The 6,712-nt window shown below is 35.1% G+C and overlaps 1 long non-coding RNA gene across 1 annotated transcript; it reads left to right on the top strand.

The window, feature by feature from the left end:
• Positions 1-2,987: 2,987 nt before the first annotated feature.
• Positions 2,988-6,437, top strand: LOC110686924. Its single transcript, XR_002504366.1, has 2 exons — positions 2,988-3,694; positions 6,102-6,437. It is a non-coding gene; the product is annotated as an uncharacterized LOC110686924 (long non-coding RNA).
• The last annotated feature ends 275 nt before the right edge of the window (positions 6,438-6,712 follow it).

The following is a 6,712-nucleotide window of genomic DNA, read 5'->3' as shown; positions in this document are numbered from 1 at the left end:
ATCGTCAGTCCAAATAAAAACCATAATAAAACAACACACCCAGTTCACCGAATTTAAAGACAAAACATAGTCAACTGAAATAAAAACAAACATAGTGCAAACAAATTAGAATAAAAAATAATTCAATCAAATTTAATTCAACGGTAGTTCTACTTCATCAGATGTTAGGCAACGTATCATTTAAGTACCACCACTTAGCTTCGTCATCCTCAAGTGCCAAGAACATATGGGCAAACTTCTCTTCTTCCACGTATTTCACTGCACGAATGTAGTAATGTTGACCTCGTGCCACAGCAACTCCCATTCTACTCAGAGTTTGAACCACCAACGGAAATATGTCCATAGGCTTAGATGCAACACTTTTTTCCAACAATTTAATAACATTATCAATACTAGCTCTTCGTCTTTTTTCCTCAAAAGTATCAATACTACCTTCACTATTTCGTTTACTACTAGTACCACCCTGAAGTTTTGTCCGCACAGTCTTTGGAGGGGATACACTTTGGGCAGCGTTTGATACATTGAGATCAATACCAACAAAATCACTATCAATGTTCTCGTTATCCCCTGAACCTTCACTTGGTTCAACATCATCATCTCCCTCTTCAGCATCATATCCAAATTCGTCGTTGTCATCATTGATAGAAAGAGAAACTAATTTCTTTGACAAGATCGATTTACCCCTTGCCATTGCTGGTGAAAAGCATCCGCCGACCCCTACAGCCGTTGTTCCTTGAAATATTTGCTCCATCAATTCTGCGTTTGCTAACCCCTTCGCAACTATTTCATAACCACATTTAGGAAAGTCCTGGAATAGGAAAGTTACAACACATTAGATTTCATCTTAAATGTCATCGAAGTAGTAAAAAAAAGGATAAGGTACGTACCGCTAAGAATTTGTGCCATCTTTCAGTGTCGTTCTCTTTCTCGATATCAACTTTGTTTGTTATGGGGTCTCGCGCTAACCCAGCCATATTAGATAATCTTACATGAGCTTTGTAATGCCCCCTCAAAACAAACAACCGATTTTCACATTGTCTTGAGTTAACTTCCTTATTAATGCATGCACTTAACTGTTTAGCGACAAGTTCCCAATTCCACTTATTATGACCACCTGTATCTTTCTCTTGGATTAAAATTTCTAAATACTTTGTTGAGGTACGGGCATCCCAATGCATTTTTCCCATCTTGTTAGCTGTCCAATTAACAAGTTACAAAACCATGCAACAAAAGCCATATATATATGCATCCAATTATATATGTATTGTTTCACATGAACAAGCAAGATGTGTGAAACCAATCAGATTACACAAAATTCCCTCAGCAAATGCCAATGAGTCCTACGTGATATGGTCATCATCAATTTATTTAACATACACATTATTATTAATTAGAATATATTTTGTTTGGCTGGATGCTAGTTATTAATACCAATCCATATTATGTCATAATGTCATGCCAAATTTGATCTAATTTTCCTGATGGACCATGCACTGTCACTGCTAACAAGCCCAATCATAATCAAAGGTTATCCAATAAAGCAAAATTTCTTCAAAATAACCTCTAACCATGCCCGTTGAAGAGGGTGTGCAAAGTGTTCAACTGCACAGGGCCTCCCATTTTTGAGGGCCCAAAAATCCAAAATTTACTTTAATCGAAGCCCAAGTGAGAAAACACTGAGCAAAGCTGTCATTTACAGCTAATCTGTCTCCTCTGAAACTAGGCAGTGTGAATGCGTAATATATTCTTGAAAATATAAATAAGTCATCTTCTCTCTCCTAAGCAATACTTTCATTTATTATAATTAACATAGGATAAGCCCATTTATTGATTAATTTATCTTTCTCCCCTCTACTTCATACTTTCATTTTTCACAGTAAGAAGTTGAGAATTTGTCAAACAAAAGACTCCAAATTTCTAGCAATGTACTCGTAACTAATTCCTTCAGGTTTTAAAGTCTTTTGTCCAATTCCTTGATTATTTATGATGGCAACATCAAGTACTCATTCTACTGATTTACGGAGTATTTTTTTACTTAAGGTATTTTAATTTGTACGTGTTGTTTGCTTTTGTTGAAGAAAGTTTAAGCTCTTAGATTTCTCTTGTTGAAGATTAAAGTGTGCATTTGTGAATTTTTTGAGACTAAAATGTCAATTTTTTAAAATTAATTATGCTTTAGGCCTGATGTTAACACATCAATACTAGAGAAACCGAAAGCAACACATCAATACATACTTATTAATCATTAATATTTTTCACACATCAATACATATTACTCAGCATGATTAACACATCAATACATACTTATTAATCATTAATATTTTTCACTAAATCAAACTAGAGAAACCAAAAGCAACGAAATAGACTATACTGAGAATTAAAGCAATGAAAGTATGAAACTAAACCCTAGATTGCGAAATCGATTTTTGATTATTAATTAAAACTGACCTCAAAAGCTGTTTCAATGGAGGAGAGAAAGCTCGGAAGCGCAGCTTCAATGGAGAATTGAGAGTATGGCGAACGACTGCTCAACTTCTCTCGTTTAGGTTTTTTCCCAATTTTCTTAAACACAATATATAGTTATAGGTAGTGTTGTCGTCAAATTTCAAACCGAAACCGTTTAACTGTCCGAAACCAACCGACCCAAATGAGAACCGAACCGATTAAAAACCGATTTTGTAAAACCGAAAACCGACCCGAACCGTATTTAAGTAAAACCGAAACCGAACCGATCCGAATAATGTCAAACCGTATAAGAACCGAACCCGTTAACAAACCGAACCAGTTTTAAACCGAACTGAAATCAAACCGAACCGAAAAAGAACCGAACCGTTTCTAACCCGAAACTATTTCCAACCCGACACTAGTAAAAAAATGCTCATTTGCGTCACCTTATTTGCGTCACTCGTAGAAACAAATGACGCAAATGAGATATTTTGGCTTCGTTATAAGTAATTTGCGTCGCACATTTGTTATAGAGCGAAGCAAAAGTTTGACATATTACAACTTACTTATAGTTGCGTCGATTTTATAAATAGGAATGACGCATATAATAATGGTATTTGCGTCGCTCGTTCATTGAGAATTGACGCAAATAACTTTGTGAGTCAATTGCGTCATTTCTTTCTTTACTGAGTGACGCAAATGACCATTATAATTTATAATAACTCTCGCTGCCTTATGCCATTCAAACTTCAAAACTCCAAACCCCAGCAAATTCAACCCCGAAATTCCCAGAAATTCAACATCAAAACCCCAACAATTCGATCAATAAAACCCCAAAATTCCCCTTTGCTGCTGTTTGACCACCAAAATATCAACGAATTAATAGCAATACCGCCAGAAATTCGACCACTGCTCGAAAATCCAAGCTAATGTGAGGAAAAATCCCCTATATTCGAGCAAATCCAAGGAGAAATTCAATATTTTCGAGCAAAAAATCGACCCAAAACCCCCACAAAATACAACTGCAGAATATTGAGCAAATTTACCCTAAATTCCCGAGCATAATTGTGAGAAAATTTAAGTTTGAGTTTCGAATTTAGGGTTCATTTTTTGTTCTGCGATTGCAGATTTTACACACAGATCTAAGCAAGAAGGTTGGATTTTCGTTCAAATTAGTGGCAATTTGTTATGATTCATATGGAATTTTTGCTCTATTGTTGCTGAAGTTGCAAAATTGATTTCAAGCAAGGTAAGACCTCTTCATCTCTTTTCTTATTTTTCAACACTTCAATCCACATAGATATTTAATTTGGAGTTAAATTGTAAATTAACATAGTTTAATCTACTATTTTGTTGCTATTATTTGCACAAATTTTAGATTTACAAGCAAATTTCTAAATAACGGTTTTTTTGGGGTTCATATTCGAATTTAGGGTTCATCAGTTGCAATATATATTGCGCACAAATCAAAGAAATGTAGGATTTATACTCGATTCTACGGATTTTTGATTCTGTTTTGATAAATTTATGTAGTCAATTTCAACTAAGGTAAGATCTGTTCTGTGTTCTTACTGTTTTCATACTAGATGGAATTTAGGGTTCAATTTTGGATGAACTTAGTTAAATTTCACTATTTTGTTGTATTTTTTGCACGAATTTTAGACTTGCGGATGAATTTTTGGGTTTCATTAAGTTTTGATTTTACTATTTTATTGATTTTTCTCCAATTGACTGTATTTTTTTTTTAATGTTTTGCTGCTGATTTTACTGTTTTTTTATAGGGGTGAAAATTATTTCTAATGAACAATCAATATATAAGAGGATGGTCATGTATGCAATTTTTGTAGCTCTTTGTTCCCCTGCTACTACTAAGCCCCTGCTACTACTAAGAGAAGCTCTTTCCCATATTTTTTGTAGCTCGAAAATGTTCCATGCACTAGTAGAATAAACATAATGGGAAGCCCCAAATGGCAAGCGGTTTTGGAATTCCGTTTGCAATATTGTAAATGGTAAGCGCTTTAGGGTGAACCGCTTGCCAATTTGTAAATGGCAAGCGGTTTAGGGTGAACCGCTTGCCAAATTGTAAATGGCAAGCGGTTTGGAACATGAACCGCTTGCCATTTGTTAAAAATACCCTAAAATCTCACGCTTTCTCTCCTCCTCCTCTCTATTTCTCACGCTCTTTCTCCTCCTCCCCTCAGTTTTCACGCTCTTTCTCCTCCTCCTCTCTATTTCTCACGCTCTCTCTCCTCCTCCCCTCCATTTTCACGCCCTCACTTCTCTCTCCAGCTCAATCTCCTCCATCTCCTTCTCTTTCTTCTCTCATCTCCGTTCTCCATCTCCATTTTTTTACTCTTATCTTTCTATCTCATATCTTTCTTTCCTTTCTCACGCCAAGACCCTAATTGGTTCTTGTGGGTTTTCGAGCGAATTCCGATGGGTTTTCGAGCGAATTCAGGTGGGTTTTCGAGCCAATTTGTGTGGGTTTAAATGGTGGTAGTCCAGTGGTGGTGCGTGTGGGTTTTTATGGTCGAATTCGACAATAAAAACTCTAGATCTAGAGTTTTTATGGTTGAATTTGACCCATAAAACCCAAATTTAAAGCCAATTTCGATTTTTTGGTTGTATTCAAGGTATTTCCTTTTTTTTTTAATCTTTTATTTTGTTTTTTAAGTTTTTATTTTATTTTATTGTGATGGGTGGTTGAATTGGTTTGTTTTAGGTCGATTTGTTGTTGGTGGGGGTCGTGGTGGGTGGTGGTGTTGGCCGGTGTGTGTTGGTGGTGTTTTTTTTTTTTTTTTTTTTTGTTGTTTGGTGTTGGTGGGGGTCGTGTGTGGACGGGTGGCTGGTGTGTGGTAGTGGCTGGTGGGTGGTCGTGTATTGGTGGGGGTCGATGTTGACGGGTGTTCAGGTATTGGTGGGGGTCGTGGTGGGTGGTCATGGCTGGTGGGTGTACTGGTATTGGTGGGTCGTGGTGGGCCGGTGGTGTTGGTGGTCGTGGCTGGTGGTACGAAGCAACATGAGCATTTTTTTTAATATATTATTTGTATTAATTTTGTTACTTGTATTAATTTTTTTTTATGTAAATGTAATATTAGAACAAATAATTAATAAAAATATTAATGCTTTTACATATGTTTGATTTGTGTATCAATTTATGTGAAAAATCCAAAAAAAAAAAAAATTAATTTTTATACCCATATTGGGCAGCGGTTTGGCGCCAAAACCGCTGCCCTTTCTCTAGTAATGGCAAATGGCAAGCCCCCTAATCCCATGCAGTTCAAAACCGCTTGCCATTAGGGGGTTTGAACCGCTTGCCATTACATTTATTCTACTAGTGATGATATACTTAGTTGTGAATAGATAAACTGTGATATAGTGTTTGTATTCAAATAATTTTACCATGTCGTTTTGTTAAAATTAAATGTATATATTTTGTGGTTTTTGTATCGAGAGATTTTGCAAAAGATACCGTACCCTTTAATTGAGATGAAGATGAAGACTTAGTTTAATTAGGGGAACAACTATTAGTATTTTTCTTGGAAAGGTAATATAGTTGTTTAAATAATTGTAGAATTTTATTTTTTTGCAGCTTTGATGCTTAATTCTCATCTCTAATTGTTTATTGTTTATTGATCCATTATATTTGATTTCAGGAGCTGGTCACTTTAAACTTTTTATTTGCAAGAGAAAAATGAATTGGACTTCCATTATGGACTTGTTCGTGTTAGAGAAAATGAAGATTTTGTCCCTAAATTGATTTCTGCTGTGGCTTCAAATTCCATTTATTTTATTGGATTATTTTGTTTTTGTTTCTAGGCTTGAAATGAACGCATTTGGTTTATCAACATTTGGGTTGGTCTGGCTTGTGTTATTGATGATGAAAATGTCAATATTGTCGAGTGTAAACTTATTTGACAGGTTGCTAATACAAGACGCCATCATTCCCAAATTAATGGGTAGGCTAAAATACAAAGGAAATTCTGTCGAAATTAGTACTTGATCTTATTATTTTTATTATGATATTTGTATTATATGAAGAGATACAGTTCGAAAAATATAATGTTTTTTTTTAATGTGTGGATTTAAAAAAATATTGTCATTTAAATCACTCGTTAAGAAGCGACGCAAATAGCTCATTTTCTCTTCCTCAAACCAGTCATTTGTGTCACTCGTTTATTAAAGAAGTGATGCAAATAACAGAATATACTTTATGAAAAAAGTCATTTGCGTCACTCGTTTATTAAAGAAGTGACGCAAATAATAA

This window comes from Chenopodium quinoa, unplaced genomic scaffold (assembly GCF_001683475.1).
Source record: "Chenopodium quinoa cultivar QQ74 unplaced genomic scaffold, ASM168347v1, whole genome shotgun sequence".
NCBI classification, from domain to species: domain Eukaryota; kingdom Viridiplantae; phylum Streptophyta; class Magnoliopsida; order Caryophyllales; family Amaranthaceae; genus Chenopodium; species Chenopodium quinoa.
The sequence above is the reverse complement of the archived record's forward strand: the minus strand, read 5'-3'. Positions and strand labels throughout refer to the sequence as shown.